The sequence below is a fragment of the Lepidochelys olivacea genome, assembly GCF_965140295.1.
Source record: "Lepidochelys olivacea isolate rLepOli2 genome assembly, chromosome: 12".
Taxonomy (NCBI): Eukaryota; Metazoa; Chordata; order Testudines; family Cheloniidae; genus Lepidochelys; species Lepidochelys olivacea.
The window spans coordinates 35,668,715-35,682,246 of NC_140422.1; positions in this window are offsets into that span (position 1 = coordinate 35,668,715).

The following is a 13,532-nucleotide window of genomic DNA, read 5'->3' on the forward strand; positions in this document are numbered from 1 at the left end:
GTCTGTGTTTTTCGACTTGTGCAATAGCCAGTCAGGGAAAGAGACAAGGATTCATTACTTTTGTGCGTTTGTGTGCAAGAGAGAGAGAGAGTATGTTTCCTGAAGAAACGTTAGAATTCACTTCACCCCCATACTTCCTTTGCTGTCCTTCCCACCTCCCCTCAATGCTTTTCTTAGCACTGGCCCCCCAAAAAAGAAAGAAAGAAATACGCTGTCTGGCTTGGAAAAGTCAGCTTTTCCCAGGAGCAGTGTAATAATGTTAATGGAAGGGAGAACGGGAAAGAGGAAATGTTTCGCTAACGTGGAGAATTTCTGGCTTGCGTTCTTTCTGAGGCCTGTTTGTCAGGGGAAAAAGGAAATTGGTGGCTGGATGAAATATGAGCTGGTGCAGCTGCAGTGCCTTTAAATACAAGCTTTTTTAAGCACACTGGCGCTTCAGTTTGGGGGTCTAAGCAGATGCCGAAATGCCTTTCCCCACTTCACATGGGGCCTTTGCGTGCTGTGGTTTTAAGACCCATGTTCAGGTGATTAAAAAAAAAAAAGGACAAAATGTCATTTTCAGAGAAGCAAAAAATACTTCAGGCTCTTTGGCGTGGAACTCATAAAGGGCTTTTTGTGTGTGGGTAGTCAGTGCAGTGTCAAGACAAATCACTTGCACAAGGTGGAGTAACGCTATCTGAAATTAAATTCGGGCCTCCGTTTACAAGTAAAACTTTCTGGTCAAAAATGCTTTTTCTTTTGAAGAAGCTGGGGGGGAGGGAGGAAACGGCACTGTTTTGCTTGCTATTTATAACAAGCTACCCATGCATTAGCTAATTAACTGAGCTCATCAGCTGGAGTTAATAAACAGCAAGCAATTTAAGAAGTTTGGTAGAATCCAGGTCAAGGTTTAGGACTAGCAGCATTTAAATACCATGAACTCGCGGCAGACTCCTGTGTTATTGCTTTGCAAACTCTTCGGGCTGATCTGGATTTTGGGCTGATTTGGATTTTATGTCCTTAGTATAAGGGAACCTTAAAGTGGGCATGCAAAGACGGAATATTTTGAGAAAAAGAGAGCAACTGGAAAAACAAGCATTTTACGACCCACATTGCATCTTTTTGGAACAAGACCCTCCATGTTTTCTTATGTAGACATGCCAGATACAACAACACTCTAAGAATAAAGACCAAGAGTCTGATTCTCACTTCCACTTAGGCCCCTTTACATTCCTCTGGCAGCATAAAGGGGACTTAATGAGGATGTAAATGTAATTTATGGGTACTTAACATTTTTCTGATCCTGTTTTGTTCCTCTTTAGTTAATGCCACTCAAATGGAGATTCTAAACTGTTTATCAATTGCTGAGAGAGATGCAAACATCTACTAAAACCCAGTAGGTATGTGCCTACATTGGAGTCCGGCATGGCTATGGCCTGGTCTACACTAAAAAAGTTAAATCAACCCAGATCCACCCTTCGGGGGTAGGAAAATTCACACCCCTGAGTGACTTAGTTAAGCTGATCTAACCCCTGTTGTTGCCAGAGCTAAGTCGATGGAAGAATTCTTCTATTGACCTAGCTACTGCCTCTTGGGCAGGTGGATTACTTATACCTACGAGAGAATCCCTCTTGTCGGCTTAGGTAGCATCTACAGTGAAGGGCTGCAGTGGTGCAGCTGTAGCGTTTTAAGTGTAGACACAGCCTCGGTACGAGTAAGAGCCTTACAATCTAGCTTGAAATGTTAAAGTACGATCTTACAAGAAATTATACCCTGGATTGTGGAACTCTTTTTTTTTTTTTTCCTCTTTATATTTCAGCAATATCTCTGAATTAGGGCTGGTCTACACTTAAAACGCCTCAGCAGCACAGCTGAGCTGCTCCAGCGGTGCCACTGAGGCACTTCAGTGTAGACGCTACCTATGCAGACAGGATGGATTCTCCCATAGGCATAGGTACTCCCTCTCCTACTGCCCTAGTGCTGTCTACACCAGGAGTTAGGTCAGCTGAACTACGTCTCTCAGGGTTGCAGATTTTTCACACCCCTGAAAGACGAAGCTATGCCGATGTCACTTTTCAGTTGAAAAATGGCCTTTTTTCAAGAATGTTGCCCACATTTTTTGTCTGTTGAAATACTTTGTGATTTTTTTTTTTAACGCTCATTTTTCATAATGCCTACAAAAACTTGACCATGGTTCGGTTGCTGGTGTGCTAACACCGCTGCCTGTCATGTTGACTCATATTGGCTCATTGTTCCTTGCACTCCCCTATCTGTCTGTATCCATCTGTTGTCTCTTCCCCCTGCCCCTGTTTGTACAGCACCTAGCATAATGAGGTCCTGGTCTATGACCACCACCATCATCAAAATTATTATTCAAAATGCTCTTAAAGTTATTTGCTTACCAAAAAATGGTGTTTTGGAAAATGAAACATTTCAATATCCAGATTGTTACCTATTACAATAATGATTTTGATTAAAAAATACAAAATATTTCAAAACATTTAGGTGTTCATTTTGAACCCTGAATAATGGATTTCAATTTCAGTTTGTTTTCATGCTTTAAAAAAAAAATGTTGACCATCTCTACTGGCCAAATGCCCATAACATTCTATAGTCAGCACCTGTAATCACCTATGGGGGAATGACCTAATATAGCAACTACATTTGCAAAAGTGCTTTAGTGAAGCCTCAAAATTTGTGGACAATATCTTCCAGACAGAGTCCTTCACATACCAGTTTTTCCATGCAGAAAAACCTCATAATTATGCATACAGGAAGCATCTGTATTCATATCCAAGTTCTGATGCACACACACAGACAACGTGGCACGTGCAACAGAATGTGCAAAATTTAGGGTGCACAAAATTGGGCTCTCAAATCAAGAGTGAAATTCTGGCCCCATTGAAGTCAACAGCAAAATTCCCATTGACTTCAGTGGCATCAGGATTTCACTCCGAGAATCAGCTTTCAAAAATTTGGCTCAGTAAAGTCTCCCCCTCTGCAGTCTTTATGATTTGATGCCTCTGGACAATTTTGCCTCCTATCTAATGCTGAATCATTGTAGCCAAAGGAAACTGTAGGACATTATCCACTAATCTGATGCTTCAGTGTCCAAGCCTGTGGTAGCATATTGAAAATATGCTTTCCAAAATGATGTACCAAATTACACATTATTTCATTTGACAAACAAAACCCCTCTTGTGGTTAGCAGAATGAATCGTGTAGATCATAATTTTGACAGCGAGTACTGAGGTTGAACAACTGTTTAGACAATTTCGCTGTGTATGCATCGGTGTTCCAGTTCAATGAGAGCATATGGCAAATTCAGAAACTATACTTACCGATACCAGGGCATGACCAAAATTTATAATACTGTTGTTTACTTTCACCAGCACTGTAAGGAGGAATGCAGCTTCGTGAACTTAAATGGCCTCAGGTTGGTCACGTTGTTGTTACTACTTCATTCAAAGCACCCGTTGCCTCACAGAAATGTCAGGACAAAAACAGGACTGCATCAAACTCTTATACTTTGAGTCTAGTTTTTCTCCACTACAATATTCAGTCTGTTGGACTGAAACTAAGGGAGGACTCCCAGTGATGCTGCTTGATCTGGGGGGATGTGGGAGGAAACGGTTGTCTATTGATTCCACTTTTTTTTTTATCACAAAAAAAATCAAAGTATTTCAAGATCTTCCACACAGGCTGCTGTACCAGCTTCCTCCTCTCATTAAATTAGCATTTCCCCTTAATCACGGTCAGGAAAGACAGTCTTTCAGCATGGTAGTTCTGCATCGTCTAGCATGGGACTGTAGCAAGGTGGCAACAAAGCTTTTTTAATGATTGAAATTTGAGGTCTCTTCTTTTTCTTTCACCTGCTCTTCACCCAGCACATGCTTGTGCTTGCAATGCTGCAACATCTAAAGCTCAAGATGCTCTTGTATTTTGCACTGTCTTCCTTTGCACCCTTTGCAGTGCCGCGCTGTCTAGAGGGAACAAGGACACAGTCTAGACCTTCAAATGCTAGGAAGAGAATAAACTCTAAACCTCTCTCCTGCAAAAAAAAAAAAATATATCTGCTGGAGAACAGCCATAAATATCATGCTGGCACAGAAATGTTGAAGTTCTCCAAAACCAAAATCGGAATTATAACAAGGTGCTTTTATTCACTTCTCTTCCGAAATATGGCAAGACAAATGTAGGGGCAGATGTAGCATTAATGGAGTGTGGGATGCGCCTTGCTTAGGACAACATAAATATGTCTGATGAAGGAAAAATAGGGTGGAAACAGAAAACGTGCACAACACTTTGTTGATGGACAGCATACTTGTGTGACATGTTGGAGAAATTGCTCATGAACAGCTCATTCGTGGGGAAAAATATGACCATTGCATTAGGGAGGTGTAATGTAAATGGATCTGCTTGGTAAGTAATCGTTACCCAAGTCAGAGATGTCTGAAAAGAGCTTTGAAATATATTACCAGTGTTCTTAAGACTGGAAAGTCTTAGAAGACCCAGTCCTATGGGGGCTGAACACCCTTGATTCCTACTGAAACCAATAAGCATTAAAGGTGCTCAGGATCAGGCATTTAATAAGAATGGGTCTGAATCTCTGATCACACTCTTATAAATAAGATAAACTCTACTGGAGTCAATGGTTTTTCTACTGGTGTATAACTGGTGAAGGAAGAATAGGTTAAATATCTATACAGAGAAAGAAAGAGAAGAACCTTGCCGATTTGCATTTCACTCCTCTTCACACCTCTTTATTCACATCCAGACACATAGACATAGATTGTGGCTTCTGCCATTTCTCAACAGAGTTAATAGCAGAGTCCTCATAAGGTCTCTTATTAAGAAGAATTTGTTATTTTTACAAGATCATCTTCTCAATTTATATTTGGTTACTGTGAAGTTTTACAGAAATTGTTAAAAATCAGCTACACTTGCCAAATGAAAGAGGTACATATGCAGTGCAGCATCCTTGCTTTCTTTTATTGTGTTTCTCCACCTACTCTCATATCTATAACCTCCAGTAACTTCCAATGTGTATTTCAACCTTTAGTGAGAATGAGCTAGGTTCTGTAGACCAGCCATCCCAAATCATGCCAGGAAAACCCAAGATTGACCATCAAGTAGGCTCCATCTCTAAAAAATTCCTAATAACTATAAAGGGTAGTCCAATGAAAAACATTCACTTACCACATAGGTAGTTTAAACCGGAGAGATTTACAAACTGTTGCATCCTAGCCAATGCTGCTATCTTCTGCTAACATCTATATGTATGTTAATTTCATGGTTTGGAGAAAAAGTCCTTACTTAATATTTGATTAAGCATCAGTCCTTACTTAATATTTGATAAGCATCAAAGATACATCAGGGTCCTGAACCAAAGACCACTAACGTCAATGGACAGTTTTCCACTTGATTCAATGAGTGGTGCATCAGGCCCCAAGTGAGTCCTTTTGGAAGAGTCTAGTCTAAGTTGATATGTGCCTTTGGCAAATTCCAGGGAACAGATTTCATGGCTGCCGCTGAAGTGTGGATGAAACAAGATCTCTCAAATTTTTGCTCATCTTGGAGTGAACCCAAACATGGAGGTTCCAAACCCCAAACCCCCAATGTATTGCTCAACATTTAATTTTGATTTCTCCATGCGATACCCTCCTTGTTGGTACAGGGCCACTACTAATAATGAAAACGCTAGCATCAGCGTGGATCATGGCCCTTCTTTTTTCTTTCTTTTTTTTTTACTCACATAATTTGAAGCATAAGGCCCTATTATTGTCTGGAAGTGCACAATTTATTAGTGTCAGTTTCTCTGCTCTGTTAGTTCAGGACCTCGTATAAACTGTGTGTTTCCATATTCTGGAATAGATATAACTTAACTCTTGATCTGCTTTCATTTTTCCTTTTAGAACTCAAAAGTGTTTTGGTAGAAGGGGTGTCTCTGGCAATGCAACAAGTTCACATTTGAAAGTTAAACCCCATTTTACTCACTGGTGTTTAACACTAGTTCATCTGCTCTGACAACTTACTCTTTCAGCTGGAACCCTAAGATCACTCTCTCTTCCCTCCATCCCTCCGCCCTGCCCCCAGGACACATAAAGCTGAATTAAGGTTTTAGCTCTGCTTAGAAAGGTCCAATCCAATCAGTAAAAGTACTGCAAAAGATCAGCGATCAACTAGGGATCTGATAGTCCTCTCCGTTAACAGTGTATAAGTGAAGAGTGACCTTACTGAAGTTAATGGACCTATCCTAGAGTCTAAAAAGTGCATCAGAGAGATGTTTTTTTTAATATGGGTGGGTGAAGTTGTTCAGATCAAATTATAACCCATGCAGAATTTTATCTCAGACCAAACCAAACTATTAATCCAATTTCTGAAAGGTCAATTAAAAGTTGTCCCCAACCCCCAGTTTCCCATGACTTTCTGGGCTTCTTCATTCCAACTTTAAAGGAGAAGCAGAGGTGCTGAAATACAAGAAGAAAGGATATCCTCTTTGTGTCCCTATTCTGACTGGAGAGAGGAAGTACTGGAAATCTTGTTAGAAATCCTATTCTTTTGAGACTTCCAGCCCCTTTATCCAAATCAGGGAAGTCTGAATAGTTCAGATAAGGTTATTTTGATTGCTTACCTGTATCGAAGCAAACTGCTGAAAGTCTTGAGGTGTGTCCATCACTAACTAGGATTCTCTCATGTGAGGGACAAGAAAGAACTAAATCCAGCTTTGCTTCTTGAACAAGAGCAGCACAACCCTGCACTAAAAATATCCTAAAATAATAGGAATCCAAAGTCTGTATCCAAAGTCTGTCTGCCTGTTTATTTGATCAACTAGAGCTCATACAAAACAAACGTAGCTTTCACAGAATAAATGGTACCATGGATTTTAGACAGTGAAACAAAATGTTCAGGACTTCAATGTACCCAGTAAAACAGCCAGAAACCTGGGACAAATGAAAGGCTGTCAGTGAAGTGATTACCTCCCTTTCTTATCTGGCTTATTTAAATGCTATCTGCTATGCATGCTAAGTACTATATCTGCATCCTATCAAAAGACCAGAATTGTATATAAACGATTCTCTTCAGTCCTAATCAATGGACTCCGATTCTACATGATTTGTCATAGCTCTGTCAGGAAGTTACCCTTCTTGTTGTGGAAGATCTTCTCTGACTCGAGAGAGTGCTCAGGTATCATCTTGTTCCCTTCCAGACTTGCTGCACTGTCCCTTTAACACAACCATCCATCAGGTTTATATTTCTCTTTGTGGGTCTCTTAACTATTGCATCTGGCAGAATAGGATGGGATGAAATTCTGTTTGGCTTCCTGGCTGGCAGCAAACCTAGCTGAGGTCCATGGAAATACCAGCAAAAGATCTGTTGCATCCTTTGGTCATTTTCATTGCCATTCCATACCTCTGTACTTCAGAAACTCTTTGTTTATTGTATGCCCTTTTAATTCTGGCACTGTCAAAGCTGGGTCCATTAACATAGCATTATTATGATTTATTAGCTGTGCATGGCAAACACAATGTTATGACAGTTGGGCTGAGATTAGTTTGCAGGTCAGCCTACTCGTTAGACTGGAACATTTTCAGGTCTGTTTAAAAGTTGGACCTGAGCTCAGGTTTTGGATTGTGGAAGCCCCAGAGGAGGAGGCAGGTCTGTGGTGCTTCTCCAATCCACCCATATGTCACCTCAGATGAATGGCAAGAAAAACCCACTTGTTAGAAAGCAGAGGTGGAAAAAAAAATGGGATTTGACGAGGTTAGAGGAACAGAGCTCCTTCTCTGGAAACCAGAAGCTCCCCAGACCGAGAGAAAACACTCTCACATTTTCCAGGCCATGCCTAATTTCAGACATAATTTACAAGATCAAAATACCTCAGTGATCAAAAGTAGGCACTTCTTGCATGTTTCTAATTTTTTCCCCCACTCCACTGAAAACAGTCAGATCGAAATTCAACCAGACTCCTTTTACATGCAAGAAGTCCTAAGTATTCCTAACAGAGCTTTTTCTAAATTAGAACAAACATATCCAGTGGCTTGCCAGCTTTTAAGTACTTTTTCTTTTTTGTCAAGTAGTTGTCTCTTTGTTTGTCTGGGGAAGGTCTCGTGCCTCCCTTTCCACAGAGGTGTGTTGACCTCTGAACTACCCAAAAATAGCCCAACTGCAATAATTTCAACAATATGCTTAATATCTGACCTGGTGTCTGGTTTTCTTCTTAAGTTCTGATGTGTTACATCATGTCACACCAGCCAATGGGACAAAGCAGCATGTGGCAGAACTTGAAGGTGCTGATGTACACAAAAGGGTTGTGATTTTTAGTGGTTTTCTTATTGGAGAGTCAAGTGTTTTCTTGGTGGGATTGGGAGCGAGGTTAGTTTTTTCCCCAACCGTCATTCAGATCCATCATCGTTCAATGCACACATCCAGTAAATTGTTTCAATAGAGCTGTGATTAGGAGAAGTATGTGTCACATAATTCGCTGCAGCCTCCTGCCTGAGGACTGTACTGTTTATATCATGGCCTTAATTGCTTTTGGGTGTGTGTGCGCGCTTGACCAAATTCATTTAGAAACAGCATGATAAAATACCTCTCTAAACCACTGATGTACCTAGGAATTGCCATACTAGGACAGGCCAATGGTGCATCTAGTCTGGAATCTTCAGGGGCCATACAATTCCCATAATGTATCTAAACAGTGCAACTGTATAGCCTGGAGAGAAATTGTTTCATGGGTGAAGCTTATGGCCTAAATCCTTTTAGAGAATCAGCAAGATCCACCCACTCAGGAACACAGGAGAACTAGGTTCTACTCCCAGCTTTGACACTGATCTATTATGTGACCTTGAGCAAATCATTTCACTTCTCTGTTCCCTTTCCCATCCTTTCACTGTCTTTTTCTGTTTAGACTGTATGCTCTTTGGAGCAGCAACTTTCCCTTATTGTGTGTGTGTACAACACCCAATATAACTGGGCCTTGAACTCGTTTGGGGCCTCTAGGTTTTATTCTAATACTAATAACTAGCAATAACAATTTGACTATAGCTACGGTAACTGCAGATGCTATTCTCATTCTTATAATTGTCAAATCCTTTTGTTTAATCTTTCTAATCTATTTGCCTCAATGATATCCAGTGGCAGTGAGTTCCAAAGGTTAACTATAGACTAAGTGAAAAACTTTCTCCAAGACTAATTTGTTGCCCTTAATGAATAAAAATTGGGCAGACACAGTCTCATTAGTACTAGGTGATTCATTAAAAGCACAATTACATAGGGAATTCAGCTAATTGGTTGGATAACCCAGGATACATTTGTAAAAACAAACCCCTCAAACCTGAAGTGCTCAGACTTGCTAGTCATGTACTGAGAAGTTTACTTTAAAAGCAAACGTTTAGGTTAATGGGATCCATATGATATAAATTCCTAATAATTTACCATGGGTGGGCTTATTGAACTGCTTATCATAACAGAAGTCGGGATGTTTCAAAGGATCTTTTTTTTCAGAGACTCACTGCAGACTTTTTTCACCCCAAATCTTTAGGAAATTCAGCTAACACTCCATTGAGAAGATATGTTAGCTGTCACTCATGTCAGAATTTGAACGGATTCCTTTTCAAACTTCATTTCTTTTAATCCTTTGACAGCAGGACAACGCCTTTGGTAGAGAATCAGAGCCCGGATTTTAATACTCAGTCCTGGAGGAAAATGTTCTGAGAAGAATCACTGATTAAGATGTTGCTACTCAACCTTGGTGATTGTGGGCCACGGGTAAAAGTGCTGGATGGAGTGGTGGCTGGAGTTTGTCTTTAAAAATTAAAAGAAAAACTCCAGCATCCATGGAAGTTTTTCCATTGACTTTTACAAGTATCAAAACAGACCCATAAAAAGATTTTGATCACTATCTCGAAGTACAGAGAAGAGTGAATCATTACAAACAATTGTTTAAAAAGTCTTTTGAATAACTAACCATCAGATAGGTATCCTCTGGATAATCTGATGACATAATTGAAGATTTAGGAAAAGATTAACTTTTGAATGCATGAGTGCAATCACTATTAAACTAGCTAAGAAGAAATTTCTAAAAATTAATAGCATTTACTGTAAAATAGCTTTAGAAAGACAACGTGGGTGAGGTGTTATCTTTCATTGGACCGACTTCAGTGGGTGAGAGAGACAAGCTCAAAAGCTGTCTCTCTAATATCCTGGGACCAATCCGACCACAACAACTCTGCATATTACAACAGCTTTGAAGGTCTCTGGCCTTCTTCATGCATCCCAGTTAGTGCTGGTTGTAACTTTTCCCTCAGAACTTTTTTTAAATGGACAATTGAGGCTTTGATTAAATTAAAATGTAACATGAAAAGTGGCTGCTTTAAAAAAGAAAAAAGAGAGGTGTCAGAGAACTGGGTTTTTTTCAGCAGATTCTGGCCAAACTTTTTTTAGATTTTTTGCCAGCATTTGGGGCGGGGGTGATGGAAAGGAGAGAGCTTTAGATTTTTCAATAAAAAGTCAGCATCTGACAAGGGAAAAAAATTCTGACCAACTCTTATTCAAATACTGAGCTACATTTCCCATGTCTAAAATTACTTAATCAGTCTATATGTCTTGCTGGGAATTGCAACATTGCCACCTTCAGGAGTTCAAAAATCTTGAGTGCGGAACCCCCAAAATCATGAGATTTATTTAAAAATAAAGAGAGAAATGTTTTGTCTTTGTATTTGCCTTCTTCTTTTTGAGACTTCAGGGTTCACATTTTCAAGCTTTTCTCTGCAACCCTACGGGTGAGAATCTTACATTTAAAAAAATGAAAGGTGAGGGTGTCACATAATCATGTGACTCCAGGAGCTGGTGCTTTAACAAAAAAAATCAGTATCAATAAAATCACCAGAGTTGGTAGGGAAGTAAGTAAGTAAGTAAAATGATAGGTCTCAGTGAGGATCAGTCTTTGGTATGTAATAGTAATATTGCAAGCAGTGGTTAAATAAGGGGTTTACCATTCAATGTGTTTAGTTTAACTCACACAGTTCTCAGAATAACAGCCACGTTAGTCTGTATTTGCAAAAAGAAAAGGAGTACTTATGGCACCTTAGAGACTAACCAATTTATTTGAGCATAAGCTTTCGTGAGCTACAGCTCACTTCATCGGATGCATACTGTGGAAAGTACAGAAGATGTTCTTATACACACAAACCATGAAAAAATGGTTGATTATCACTACAAAAGGTTTTCTCTCCCCCCACCCCACTCTCCTGCTGGTAGGAGAGTGGGGTGGGGGGAGAGAAAACCTTTTGTAGTGATAATCACCGATTTTTTCATGGTTTGTGTGTATAAGAACGTCTTCTGTACTTTCCACAGTATGCATCCGATGAAGTGAGCTGTAGCTCACGAAAGCTTATGCTGAGATAAATTGGTTAGTCTCTAAGGTGCCACAAGTACTCCTTGTCTTCATACAGTTCTAATATTTATACAAAATAACCTAAGAAAATAAGAATTTGTGATGAATTTTTCTTCTGACATGCAATAGAATAAATGTGTGATTGCGTGGCTTTTAACATTGTCTCAGTGGAACAGAGGCTATTAGAAAGCTTTGTTTAATTACCTACCCCTTTAAATAGCAAAGTAGGCAAGTGCAGTGTTGCATGGAACAGCCTTATCGTGTGGGTATGGCGGAGGGGGAGGTGTTTTTTAAAGGACAAGTTCGTTTTCCTAGTCATCTTTGGGAAAGAAAAATTGTCAACATTATGACAGGTGTGAAAATGGTCATTTACTTTCCTGGTTTCCTGTTGAACATGTAGTTAGAACATTTAAGACACCACAAACTCTTATCATGACTGTTTCAGTATTTATACACAAAATAAACACCAACCATTTAGCATTAGCCTGGGTGTCTTAAAAAAATAATAAGTAAAAATATGGAAGAGAGCCCTCCCAGGTGTAACTCTGCTTACCGAAAGATATTGACTCAGGAGGAAAGATTACAACAGCTAAATATTTATGGTATGACTGGGCAATGACTAGTGGGGACATAATAGCAGTCTGCAAATATCTGAAGAATAATACCAGCAAAGAATTATTTAGGGGGATTAAAATGGAGAGGGATCTAACTGGGCTTGGCAGAATTCACTGTTTATTTTAAAGCTTTTTTCCTGATTTTGTATCAATTTAAATTTTCACAGTTGCAGGAAATTATGGGGTTTATGGATGGGGTGTCAGGCAATGGAGGGAGGGATACTAATGACAGTGGACACGGAGATTCGAAAAAATTAAAGCTTTATAGCCATTAAAACACAAATTGTCAAAGTCACATGTCAAAGTATATAAATTAAATAGCTTAAATCAAACTCCAATGCGTTCTCAAGCAGCATTGTTCTCACTTAGCTTATTTATACATTTTGATGATTATCGATGGAAATAGTCTCCCATCAATTTTTGTGAATCCATGTTACCAGCACTAACTGAAAAAAATCGAATCCTCCCAAGCCAAGGTATAACTAAAAGTAATATAATAAAATTAAGAAAGAGACAATGTAAGCTAATTCAGGAAGAACTTCCTCACAGAAAGGTCCAGTAGCCTGTGCAGTAGTATCCCAGGGGAAGTGCTAATAAGCTCCGTTGTTGTGAACGTTCATAAGTATACCAGACAAAACACCAGAAGGGGACAAATTCATATAGGAGTTATTTTTGTAGGTCTTTTCATCTCTAAATTGTATGATTCTGTAAAATATGAGGATACCGTTAGATATGTTGGATAGTAAAACGTGAAAGCATGGCTCTCCCCTGAGTCATTTACTGAACAACGCTGCTTGATGTTATAATTCCCCTTCTGAGATATCTAATGGTACCCCAAAGCTTTGTCATCACTAGCTGCAGTTCAGTTAAAATTCGCAAGCTTGTGTTCTACACAACTGAAGACCCAAGTTGCCAAACCTCACCATCATAAATGGTACTGGTACTCAAAATTATCTCCAAACAGTTTGTTGCAGGTGTAACAGGGATCATTGTATCCTATCTCTCACAGCATGATATATTGCAGGATATATAAAACAAGCAGCTGCGTCGAGGTAATGGAGTACGTTGGTATGCTAGCTCTCAAGCACCAACCAAAGTATAAGTGAACCTGACTTTGGAAGTCTTGTTCTTGTCCTTAGTGGCCAGCTGAACAGTTCAGAATGCCACCAGTTAATATGTTACCATTCCTCATCTCCGCACAAGAGAAGCCTGGATTAGGAATGGCGGGTAGGAGGGCATGTTACAGGAAAGGATTGAGGTACCCTGGCAGAGACATGAGGAGGACGCTAGTAGGCTACCTGTCAGCACCGTGGCTAGCTTTGACCAGGGGTATTAAATCCTCCACTTCCTGAGAAGCAAATACACACACAGTTTTAAAATAAATAGGAAAAGAGGGGCACAAAATGCCGAACACTTTACAGTAGCACCTTTCAGATCATACTAAGGCTGTCTCACTCCCAGGACTTCTCTCTGTTTCTGGTCATTTGAGGGATGAGGTTAAAACACTAAATCCGGATGCCCCAGCATCTGTTTAAAACCAG